The sequence below is a fragment of the Chelonia mydas genome, chromosome 14, assembly GCF_015237465.2.
Source record: "Chelonia mydas isolate rCheMyd1 chromosome 14, rCheMyd1.pri.v2, whole genome shotgun sequence".
Classification (NCBI taxonomy): domain Eukaryota; kingdom Metazoa; phylum Chordata; order Testudines; family Cheloniidae; genus Chelonia; species Chelonia mydas.
Window position 1 is genome coordinate 3,455,734 of NC_051254.2, and position 13,368 is coordinate 3,469,101.

Sequence of the window (13,368 nt, forward strand, 5' to 3'; positions counted from 1 at the left end):
CCATTAAGATGGGCACAAGCCTAGTTCCCTTCCCCCACTGCGTCCCCCAAGCTGTCCTGTTCAGGGCCCCCTTCAAAGAGCTGCATGTCAGAGCGAGGGATGTAATAAAACAGTTCATCCACGGGAGGGAGCTTTAGCAACGCTTTAGCACCCTTGCACAAAGTCAATGTAAAGAGCAAAGCAGCCTGGTCCCAGGTATTGCATTAGGTGATGACCCTGGGAAAGGTTAGCCCTCCCCAACAGCCACAGCTCAGTGTGGCTTTCTTTGTCCCGAACAGTAATTGGGTTCCTTCTACACGGCATCCTCAATCCATCGGTCATGCTGCTGCCATCCAAAGAGCAGCTGTGGACTGGGGCATACCAGGCCTTGTAGGGAAACTGGATCATTTGCTAAGGGCAGCCATTCAGTGTTGATTTATTTGTTGGGTTTAGTGCTTTGCTGGGAGTTTAGGGGAATGGGGCGGTAACAAGCCGACAGGGCCAGGAGGCTGCTTGACACACACAGCAGGTGCCTGGCTGTGCAAGTGACATCCTCCAACAAGGGGATTGCATCAGGAATTTCTCCTGGGTGTGAGTTTCTCTCTAAGCACCCTTGCCCTGATTCCGCTCGCTGGGATTTAGAAATGCTAGGAGCCCAGGTCCTGGGCGGACGCGTGTCCAGTTGGCTGTGAGGGGAATGGTGAGGGACAAGGGGAAGGAACAGACACTTCACTGACAGTGTCCGATGTCTGTGGTGCTGCGTTGTTGAAAAGCTGTTCTGCACTCCTCGATGGGATGCATTACTGAGACCAGCCCTCCCAGGATGGGCAGATTCAGCCGCCACCAGCAAATGAGTCATGAATAAGTAGGAACTTCAGGGGGTTTGGAGGGGTATGTATCCAAAATATATGTCCAGAGGCTTCACCCACTGTTCCTTTCCCTTCCGGCTGTACCTGTATTTCTTCTAATGCATCTGGAGAGACTCAGTAACCTGCTCCCTCCAAACCCCCAATCTCCCCTCCCCCTGATCACTATGGGAAGGGGAGGGTGACTTTGCTTATACTTCAATTTTGCATCAGTTTCCATCCTTTGATCTTAAAGCACTTTACAAAAAAAGGCAAGTCTCATCTCCCCGCAGATTTCAGGTGAGGAAACTGAGGCCCACAGAGCAGGTCAGTGCCGGGAATAGAAACACCTGGGGCTGTGAAACCGCAGCTCGTCTGTCAGACAACTGAACCAGCCTGGAACAAGTGAGGGGAGAAGGCTGAAAGCTCAGGCTTTGCTGATATGATTTCTCCTCTCCGCTCCCAGCCAGCCCTAGGAAGGAGAGAGACAGGCTTGTATTTATCATGAAACACACACAGCTCTGTGTGTGTGTGTGGGGTCATGCTGGAAGTCTGGGCAGAAGGGTCAGGTGACTTAGGACACTGGCGGCATAGTTTTCCCCAGCCCTAGAGCACAAGCTCCCCCTCAAGACAGTGCCAAGACTCCCTGTGAGCTGCACAGGAGCAGGAACAGCCCCTTGGGCCAGGAAACTGGACCATGGTACGACAGAGACAGATCGGAACCAAGACACCAGCCAGGAACCGCTTTGAGGAACTTTGGACCCTGATCAGCATCTAGGCTTGAGCTTTGCTCCAGGCCTTCTCTACAGTCTGGGTGAAGCTCTGGAGCCAACTCCTGCCGCAATCAATCAGTCCAACCTATCAGCTTTACAGAAGTTTGGATCTCGATCAGAACTTTTATCTCCACATCGGTTTTTCTACCATACCCATCACCAGAGCATCTGGGCTTTCCCCATCTGGGCTCTTCCCTACAAATCCCAGTAAAATATCTACTGCTGGGACAGAAGATAAATTAAATGGACATTTCTACAGATCTAGCAAAATTATACTGGAGTGAAGGAGAATTCATCTTCACCTTAAGGGACAAAATTTTTTCCTATCTATCAAAATGTGCGTGGGAGAAGGAACATTAGATCTACAGAAAGGGACAGACCCTTTCGACTAAGGGGCAGGGGGCCAGCCTATCTGCTTGTATATATCTTATGTTATGCAGCAGGAGAAAGGAAATCAATAGAGCTGTCAGGGCTTTAATGCATTCAGTATTGCAAACTCTGCAATCACCGGAATCACCAGATGGATGTTTCAAATTAAAAAAAAAAAAAAAAAAAGGAAGATAAACACCTGCCATGCCAAAGGGGAAGTGGGAACAGGAGTAAGTATTGGGGGAAATTAAAGGCCATAAATCATTAGAACCTGCCCAAAGTCCAGGACGTATTATTTATAGGACAGTCCCTTTAAATTAAAAAAAAATTGCATTAGCACCACAGGGTCACTGGCTGTTGCAGCTCGGGCTTGAGCGTGGTCTGTCCCTGTAAGCGTAAAGCCCTGTTTCACAGCACCTGCTCGTAGCTGTAGCATGGCAGGGAAAAACCAGAGCTTGGGGGAGCTTTATAAACACTCCTAAGGGGTTCTAGCAGCCTGGGGAGTGTTAGAGCCTGCTGCCCCAAACCACAGGCTCCGAGAACTTGAGACACCAGGACGTTGCTGTGGGATATACCAATAGCAGGGCTTTTAGCCTCTTTGCAAACCAGACACTAGTGGGCAACTCTCATTCTACCAAGACAGAGGCCCCCTTGTTCTGGGTGCTGCATGGACTCCTAGCAAGAGAGTGCCCTTGCCCCAAACGGCTTACAGTCTAAATAGACAAGACAGACAAAGGGGAAACTGAGGTGTGGAGAGAGGGGACATATGACTTACCTTATGTCAATGGAAACAGAACCCAGGTCTTAAGTCTCACTCCATTGTTCTGCACACTAGAGCACACTGCCTCCAAATAGACCCACTGTCCACACTCCCCATGCGCCCAGAAATGGATGCATCATTTCAGGGTCTTGAGGGGGATCATAAAACCCAGGGAGGATATTTTGAAAGTCAGGTTAAATGTGAACATAAGAACGGCCATACTGGGGTCAGACCAATGGTCCATCTAGTCCAGTATCTTGTCTCTGACAGTGGCCAATGCCAGATGCCCCAGAGGGAATGAACAGAACAGGGCAATTTCGGGTGATCCATCCCCTGTTGCCCAGTCCCAGCTTCTGGCAGTCAGAGGTGTAGGGACACCCAAAGCATGGGTTTACGTCCCTGACCATCCTGGATAATAGCCGCTGATGGACCTGTCCTCCATGAACATGTCTAACTAGTTTTTTAACCCAGGTATGCTTCTGGCTTTCACACCATCCCCTGGCAATGAGTTCCACAGGTTGACTGAGGGTTGTGTGAAGCACTTCCTTATGTTTGTTTTAAACCTGCTGCCTATTAATTTCATTGGGTGGCCCCTGGTTCGTGTGTTATGTAAAGGCGGTAAATAACACTTCTGTACTCACTTTCTCCACATCAGTCATGATTTTATAGATCTCTATCCTATCCCCCCTTAGTCAAGCTTTTTTCTAAGTCTTTTTAATCTCTCCTCGTATGGAAGCTGTTCTGTCCCCCTAATCACTTTTGTTGCCCTTCTCTGTACCCTTTCCCATATATCATTTTTGAGATGGGGCGACCAGAACTGCAGGCAGTATTCAAGGTGTGGGCGTACCATGGATATATAGTGGCATAATGATATTTTCTATGCCTTTCTTGATGATTCCCAACATTCTGTTCGCGTTTTTGACGGCTGCTGCACATTGAGCAGATGTTTTCAGATAATTATGCACAATGTCTCCAAGATCTCTTCCTTGAGTGGTAACAGCTAATTTAGACCCCCATCATTTTGTCTGTGTAGTTGAGATTATGTTTTCCAATGTGCATTACTTTGCATTTATCAATAGGGCCCTACCAAATTCATGGTCCATTTTGGTCATAGGATTTTTAAAATAGTAAATTTCATGATTTCGGATATTTAAATCCGACATTTCACCATGTTGTAACTGTGGGTCCTGACCCAAAAGGGAGGGTTTTTTTTGGGGGGGAGGTGTTTTGCAAGGTTATTGTAGGGGGATTCAGAGTAGCAGCCGTGTTAGTCTGTATCTGCAAAAAGAACAGGAGGACTTGTGGCACATTAGAGACTAACAAATTTATCTGAGCATAAGCTTTCGTGGGCTAAGTTAAGGTGAGCTCACCTTAACTGATCACTCTCGTTATAGTGTGTATGATAACACTCATTGTTTCATGTTCTCTGTGTATATATATATCTTCCTGCTGTATTTTCCACTGCATGCATCTGATGAAGTGGGTTTTAGCCCACGAAAGCTTCTGCTCAAATAAATGGGTTCGTCTCGAAGGTGCCACAAGTCCTCCTGTTTTTTTTTGTAGGGCGATTGTGCTGCTGCCCTCAGAGCTGGAACCTCAGCCAGCAGCTGCCACTCTGCCCCTGGCAGGGCGCTCGCTGCCTTCAGAGCCGCCCGCTGCTCTCTGGCCACCCAGCTCTGAAGGCGGCGCAGAAGTAAGGGTGACAATACTGCAATCCCCCTACAGTAACCTTCTGACCCCCCACCATGGCCCTCTTTTAGGTGAGGACCTCCAGTTTGAGAAACACTGGTTTCCTCCATGAATAACCTGTATAGTAGGTTAAAAGTCCACAAAAGACCAGATTTCACCAGAGACACCAGATTTCACGGGCCGTGATGCATTTTTCACAGCCATGAATTTGGTAGGGCCCTATTTATTTACACTAAATTTCATCCGCCCTTTTGTTGCCCAGTCACCCAGTTTTGTGAGATCCTTTTGTAACTCTTCACAGTCAGCTTTGGATCTAAGTACCTTGAGTAATTTTGTATCATCTGTCAACTTTGCTATCTCACTGTTTACCCCTTTTTCCAGATCATTTATGAATACAGGAGGTCCCTGGTATACGTCTCCCCTTTATCCGTTGTTTCGTATATCCGTCGCACATCAATAGGGCAATGTGTTCTGATTCACATCGGTCCCAAGCCACATATCAGTCGTTTGCTGTACTGTAAGTTGCAAAGGACAGATATGCGGATCGGGACCAACGTGAATTGGAACATGTTGCCCTATTGATGAGCGACGGATATGTGACAGATATGCATAGCCACGGGTGGCCCGCAGCCCACCCACTTAATATCCAGATCCATCCCCGCAGTCCTGGTTCTTCTCCCTCTCCACCCAGCCGGTGTTCCAGCTGGGGAGCGGGGTCGGGGGGCGTGTCCAGCTCTGGTGCTTGTGCTGGGGAGCGAGGTGGGGCGCGTGTGGACTTCCAAGCCCCTGACCCCCACTCCCTGGCTAGAGCGCTGGAGCGGGACAAGCCCCCACATCCCAACCCTGCTCCACGGCTGGTGTGCCGGGCAGGCGGAGCGGGGCAAGCCCTCATGCCCTGATCCCGATCCTCTGCCGGGTGGAGCGGGGCAAGCCCTTGCACCCTGGTCCCTGGCTGGAGCACTGGGCGGAGTGGGGCAAGCCCCCGATCCCTGGCAGGAGCACAGGACGGAGCGGGACAAGCCCCCATGCCCTGATCCCCAGAAGGAGCACTGGGCAGAGTGGGGCAAGCCCCCGCACCCTGATCCCACTCCCTGCAGGAGCGCTGGGCGGGCGGAGCAGGGCAAGCCCTGAGCAGTGGGCGAGGGGGGGCAGAGTGGGTGGGGCTGTGGGGGTTCACATTTTTACGGGGCCCCCATTTTTCCAGGAACTCCTGGCCAGAGCGTCTATCAGCCTCCCTACACGACCAGCCGGATGGGGGAGAGGCAGCCAGATCATTCCTACCCCTCCACTCCCCCATCATTGCCCGCCCACACCGGGCCAACCCAAGTGTCCCCTCCTGCCTACACTACTGCTGTACCAGTGGGTCTCCAGTAAACATCGCTGAACAGCACTGGTCTCAGGACATATCCTTCGGGGACCCCGTTATTTAATTCTCTTCACTGTGAAAACTGACCATTCATTCCTACCCTTTGTTTCCTATCTTATAACCAGTTATTGATCCATGAGAGGACCTTCCCTCTTATCCCATGGCAGCTTACTTTGCTTAAGAGCCTGTGATGAGGGACTTTATCAAAGGCTTTCTGAAAGGCCACGTACACTGTATCCACTGGATCATCCTTGTCCTTATGTTTGTTGACCCCCTCAAAGAATTCTAATAGATTGGTGAGGCATGCTTTTTCTTTACAGAAGCCGTGTTGGCTTCCCCAACACATCATGTTTATCGGTGTGTCTCATAATTCTGTGCTGATAGTTCCAACCAATTTACCTGGTACTGAAGTGAGGCTTACTGGCCTGCAATTGCCAGGATTGCTTTTGAAACCTTCTTTAAAAATCAGCGTTACAATTAGTTATTCTCCAGTCATCTGGTACAGAGGCTGATTTAAGCGATAGGTTACATATCACAGTTGGGATTCACCCAAGAGTTCTGAAGGAACTCAAATATGAAATTGCAGAACTACTCTCTGCTCCTGGTGATTTATCACTGTTTAATTTATCAGTTTGTTCCGAAACCTCCTCTACTGACACTTTAATCTGGGACAGCTCCTCAGATTTGTCACCTAAGAAGAATGGCTCAGGCCTGGGAATCTCCCTCACATCCTCTGCAGTGAAGACCAATGCAACGAATTCATTTAGCTTCACTGCAACAGTCTTGTCTTCCTTGAGTGCACCGTTAGCACCTCGATCGTCCAGCGGCCCCATGGATTGTTTGCCAGGCTTCCGGCTTACAATTTGTTTGGCTGTTCGTGTCTGTGTCTTTGCTCCAACCCCTCCCGCCCCACTCATTCTCTACCGTCACTCAGCAGCTTCCTGATTATTTTGAAGAGTTTGTAGCAGGAGAGCAATAACTGGAGCCCTCACACTGCTTTACGAGGCAATAACCCAGCTCCCTGGCTTAAGATAATACTCGGTGGCCTCCTATGGGGACTGGCTTACAGCCCATTAACCTGTGGGGATGGGCTGTTATCACTCCTTGCAGCGGAGACCTTCACCAAGGGGCATGCACTTGGAGCCAGGGCAGGGAGAGGGGAGTGGGAAACATAGCAGGAGAGTGGCGGTCCAGAGGATGAGCTGGGATGTCTCCCTTCTGCCCCACAACTCCTGCAGCTTCGACCCAGAGACAGCTCTCAGACCCCCATTTCCCTGGTGACCTGGGAGGCTGAGCCCAACTGTCTCACTCTGGCCCTTGGAGAGCTCCCAGTGCTGGCGCATGGGGAGTTTGGAGTGTGCCAGGATGGAGCCCCAGGAGGCCCCTGGTTGGTGCTGGAGCTGGAGCACCCCCCTCTGCTCCTAGCTGCCATCACCAGGAGCAAGGTGGGAACGGAGCTGGCCTGGATGTTGGAAGCATGAGCTGGGAGCTAGCGGAGGGACTCAGGGAGGGGTTGAGACTTGGGCAGCGGGGAGGGCAGAACTGGGTCACACCTGCCAGCCATCAGCCACGGGCGTTGAGGTCCTGGCCTGACACTTCAGCCTGGCAGGCAGGGAACTTGCACCTTACCGGGACCCGGATATAGGCTGGAGAAGAGCTAGGGGAAGAGGCTGAGGTGGGAGGGGGTTAGGGGTGGGAGGCAACTGGAGAGGTCCCTGCCCTGGGGTGGAGGAGGCCGGCAGGAGTGAAGAGAGGAGACCAAAGGCATTGATGGTGCTGGCATAGTGAACTGTCAAGGTTCCTTCCCCACTCTGAACTCTGGGGTACAGAGGTGGGGACCTGCAAGAAAGACCCCCTACGCTTATTCTTACCAGCTTTGGTTAAAAGCTTCCCCAAGGTACAAACTTTGCCTTGTCCTTGAACCCTATGCTGCCACCACTAAGCGTTTTAAACAAAGAACAGGGAAAGAGACCACTTGGAGATGTCTTCCCCCAAAATATCGCCCCAAGCCCTACATCCCCTCTCCTGGGGAAGGCTTGATAAGAATCCTCACCAATTGGCACAGGTGAACACAGACCCAAACCCTTGGATCTTAACAATGAAAAATCAATCAGGTTCTTAAAAGAAGAATTTTCATTAAAGAAAAGGTAAAAGAATCACCTCTGTAAAATCAGGGTGGTAAATACCTTACAGGGTAATCGGATTCGAAACATAGAGAATCCTTCTAGGCAGAACCTTGAGTTACAAAAAGACACAAAAACAGGCATATACATTCCACCCAGCAAAGCTTATTTTACCATCCATTAAACAAAAGGAAATCTAACGTATTTCTAGCTAGATGGCTTACTAACTTAACAGGAGTTGTAAGGCTGCATTCCTGATCTGTTCCTGGCAAAAGCATCACACAGAGACAGACAAACCCTTTGTCGTTGCCCCCTCCAGATTTGAAAGTATCTTGTCCCCTCTTTGGTCATTTTGGGTCAGGTGCCAGCGAGGTTATCTTAGCTTCTTAACACTTTACGGGTGAAAGGGTTTTGCCTCTGCCAGGAGAGATTTTATAGCACTGTATACAGAAAGGTGGTTACCCTTCCCTTTATTTTTATGACATGCCCCCAAATCACAGATAGGGTGAAACACTGGCTGTGATTTCTTCCTGGAGCTCTAGGAGAAAACAGAGTTAGTAAGACACATGCACCTCTAAATACAATACTAACTGTATAAAGACTAACAATATTTTCCACATCTCAAGGACGATTTTAACCAGTTGATTCTGGGAAACTTTCATGGGAGAGTGCATCAGCCACTTTGTTAGAAGCTCCTGAGATGTGTTGCATGTCGAAATCAAAATCTCGGAGAGCTAAACTCCACCGAATAAGTTTTTTATTTCCCTTGGTGGTATGAAGCCACTGTAGCACAGCATGGTCAGTTTGCAGGTGGAAATGCCGTCCCCAAACGTATGGGCGTAGCTTTTCCAGGGCGTGGACAATGGTGTAACATTCCTTTTCACTGATTGACTGGTGGCTTTCCCTCTCAGACAGCTTCTTGCTGAGAAACACGACAGGATGGAACTCTTGATTTGGTCCTTCCTGCATTAAAACTGCTCCCACACCACGCTCGGATGCATCTGTGGTTACTAGGAACAGTTTGTCAATGTCTGGGGCCCTTAGCACAGGGTCAGACATGAGTTTTGCTTTAAGCTGGTTAAAGGCCTTCTGACACTCTTCAGTCCACTGAACTGCATTTGGTTAGGTCTGTCAGTGGGGATGGCGATTTGGCTGTATTGCGGTACAAATCGCCTGTAATATCCGACCAAGCCTAAGAAGGATTGGACCTGTTTCTTTGACTTTGGGACAGGCCACTTTTGGATAGCATCCACTTTGACCTGTAGGGGGTTGATAGTTCCTTGACCCACCTGGTGTCCAAGGTAAGTCACTCTGTTTAGGCCTATTTGACACTTCTTAGCCTTAACAGTTAGTCCTGCCTCCCTTATGTGCTCAAAGACTTTTTGTAGATGTTCCAGGTGTTCTGCCCAGGAATCCGAAAATATGGCCACATCGTCAAGGTAGGCGACTGCATATTCTCCCAATCCTGCTAGGAAACCATCTACAAGTCTTTGGAAGGTGGCGGGTGCATTCCACAGCCCGAAAGGGAGCACATTAAATTCATAAAGCCCGACATGCGTGATGAAGGCTGACCTTTTCTTGGCTGATTCATCTAGCGGTACCTGCCAGTACCCCTTGGTTAAGTCCATGGTAGAGATGAACTGGGCCCATCCCAGTTTCTCCAATAGTTCATCTGTGTGTGGCATTGGATAGTTGTCTGGGCGAGTTACAGCATTTAACTTACAGTATTCCACACAAAAACGTATCTCCCCATCTGGGTTGGCAACTAGAACCACTGGAGATGCCCATGCACTGCCAGAGGGGTGGATTACACCCATCTGTAACATATCCTGGATCTCCCATTCTATAGCAGTTTTAGCTTGAGGAGACACCCGGTAAGGTTGGGCTCTAATTGGGTGAGCATTACCTGTGTCAATCTGGAGTGGTATGGCCGTTCAGTCAGTCTGTTGAGCCATTTATCAAACAGATCTGTCATCTGGTTTACATAAGCCACATTACTTAGTCCAGGCCCTCTCTTAAGGCTTCAAAATTTTACTTTGTAAGTTTCAGGTGTAACTTGAAATTGCTTTAAAACCAAATCCTTGAATTTATTATAGTCAGAAGCCTCATCAATAGGCATCTTACTGAATATGTCCAGAGCTCTTCCAGTCAATTTTGCGACCAATGTGGTCATCTTGTGAGCTTCAGGAATTTTATGGAGAGTGCACCGTCTCTCAAAGGTGAGAAAATATTCAGCAATATCAGTGGATTCATCATACCATGGACATAGTCACTCCCATTTGTGGATTGTTGGGGAAGGATTGTTAGGGTTATCCAGTAGATTCCACTCAGCCCTTGCCTTCTCCATCTCCAGTTCATGCTTCCTCTCTTTTTCCCTCTCCTCCATTTCTTTTTCCTTTGCCTCCATAGCTCTCCTGTGGGCAGCCTCCATTTCTTTTTCTTTGGCCGCTTGTGCCTCAATCTCCATCTGTCTGAGTTCTACCTGTCTTTCATGTTCCTTTTGTCTTTCTTCAGTCTCACATCTGGCTAATTCCAGTTTCTGTTGGGTATTGTTTTCTGTCAGTCTAACCTCTCTGTTTTTAACCAAGCTATGCCCGAGAGTTAGAAAGAAAGAAAAAACCTGGGTTGTAAAATTTTGCTGTGCTGTAACCTGATACCTGTTTTCTCTGACAGCTGTTCTCAGCCGACAGAAAAATCCTTTTGTGATGCCTGCTGCTCTGTCCCCCAGGCAGAGAGACAGAATCGACAGCAGCAATCACCTTTTACAAACCCTTTTAAAATCCTGCTGTGTTTCTGATTCAAAATGATCCCACCTCTGCCACCATGTCAAGGTCCCCACATCTGTACCCTGGAGTTCAGAGTGGGGAAGGAACCTTGACATGGTCAATGCTCTGAGTCACCATGGGGGAGAATACTCGGGAGACCCTAAGCCCTGCCTAGCCTGACCCCAGCTCAGCTCCAGCTCTGCCATTCTGCCCAGGCAGCTCGGACATCACCTAGGCCAGAGGCCAGCCTCCAGAGCCGAGGACGACGTGGGCATCTCCACGGGGCCAGAGAGGCCCACGGACCCATCCCTCCGGGAGAAGAGAGACACAAAGGTGAGGCCATCCCTCGTCTTAATGAGACTGATATGAGCCTCATTTGCTAATGAGGAATTTCATAGTCACAGACTGACAAGAGCAGTCGCAGTGGGGACCCGGAAGGTCAGCGCTGTAAGGTGTGAGTGCGCCGATCTGCGGCCAGCCCGGGCAGGGAGCAGTGCCAGGCAGTGGCTTCCTTCCCTGAACCATGCCAAAGGGGTTGCTGAGCCGCTGCTGGACAAGGCCAGGGGCAGCCCCTCCCTCTGGCCCGGTCACTGCAGCAGGTTGCCTGGCTTGGCGTTCTGAGCGTCATATTTGGCAGGAGCTTTCCTGGTCTGCACATGCAGCCTGTCATGGGATGACCTCAAAAGACTTTGAAAACGTTGGCAAACTGAACCAGGGCAGTACTATTAGACCCATTCGATGGATGGGAAAACTGAGATACACCAAAGTCAGTGACTTACTAGGGCCACACAGTGGCAGAGCTGGGACTGGAATCCAGGATCCCTGACTGCCAGTTCCCTGTTCCATCTGTTAGACCATACTCCCCTCCCGGGGCTGGGACTAGAACCCAGGAGTCCTGACTCTCGTGCTAGCATGGTAAGAACACAGGATTTTATTATATTGATCTTCTCCTGTGACAGATGGAGTCTGTCACCAAAAGAGGGACTCAAAGCACTTAGCGAAAATCATGGGTATAAAAACCACCTCTTCCCCCCTGAAACGCAGCTGCCCCGAGAGGCGGAAGCCACTAGCTGTTTCCTAGCCCAGCGCAAGAAGGAGACACCCATGGCCATGGCCAAGGTGAAACGTAGGGAGGCAGAATGTCCTGACGTGAGCTGGAATCCCGCCCGCACAGCGAGGCTGATAATGGACTTATACAAAACACTGCGGTGTCTTTAATGGCTGCAGGTGGTTAGAACTTCGGTTTTATGCCTCCCCCGAAACTGAGCGCTTCTGGTAGCGCAGCGCCCCCTAGCCCCAGGACAGGGACACAGAAGAGCGCCACCTATGGGGCGACTAGCACCACTGCAGAGGGAGGTTTTCCATTAAGGTCTCCCCCCCAAGAACCGACCAGGCCTGTCCCTGCTGAGCTTGCGAGCCCAGATCCCTGCATGGGTTCCAGAGAAAGGTCAAAAGGGATGGGAAATGATTTTTCAAAGGTATTCTCTGCAACCAGCGACGCTTTGCTTTCCTTGTATCGATTGCCTCCGTGGCTACTTCCCAATCGTCTAATTACAGAAGGACTTTTTCAATTGGAACAAAATAGCTTCCCCTTGCAGAAGAAGAAAAGCCAGAACCTCCAAATAACATTGTAATAGATCAGGCAACAGCGAGGCTCTAAATAAACCCGGCAATAATTGTAACTGAAATTCAATTCCAGGCAAGAGGAAACAGGGAGGGCTGGGCTGGACTGAGCTGATCTTTCCTTAAGCAAGGCCATTTGATTTGCCGTCCAGGATCAAGCCAGCTCTGAAAAGCATTAGCTGCAGGGGCTGGATGGCTCTGAGCTGTTGCAAGGGGCTTTCTGGCCAAGCTTGCTGGTGGCCAAAAGTCATTGCCATTCTTAGCTCTTTGGTGACCTGTGTGGAACAAGTCTGGTGCGTCTCTTAGCCCAGCCCCTGGAGGACAGCCGTCCACATCCCAATAACCAGCATGGCCTCTCTGGCACAGATTGGCCCTCGCTGGCAGTCTCAGCTGAGCGGGTCCATGGAGGCTAACCTTGCCCCTCTTACCCTCAGAGAGTTTGTGTGAGGGGCTCCCTGCAATTCAATCTAGCTCCTCCCTGGACCCCTCACAAGTGGAGCTGGTGAGGGGGAGCCCTAGAAAGGGAAAAGAACACCACAAATGTATCTTGCCCTCCCTTTTCCTTCGACAGTGAACCCTCAGCTCAGGATAGGAATGTCTCCCGGTACTAAAGGGTTAATCCCACATCTGTCTTGGTGAAGTTCTCCCCCCACGGGTCACCCAGAGCTGGGAGGGAGCCGCTGATCCTGAGACACAAGAGGCAGATGCCCCCCAGCACCCACCCAACCCACGCGTGAGTGAACAGCCACAGACACACCCTAACCACCGTGCACAATGCCATGCACACACTAGTGTGCTGAAGTTCACATCCAGATCCATATGTACAAATCTTCCCCGCCCCCGTGGAATGGCGCCATTAAAGCGAGATGGCTGGAGCTGCAGTAATTACTGCTGTGTACCTTGGGGAGACATGCACAACTCCCTAAAGACCAGCTTTTCATTGCAAACCTATTAAACAACCATGTTTAACAGAGAATGAGGGATAACTGCTCTGCAGAGACACCGCCATTGCATTGTCTGGGAAGAAAATCTTTGGATCTCGAATTCCTCTTTTCTCTGCACCCGTGTCCTGCTGG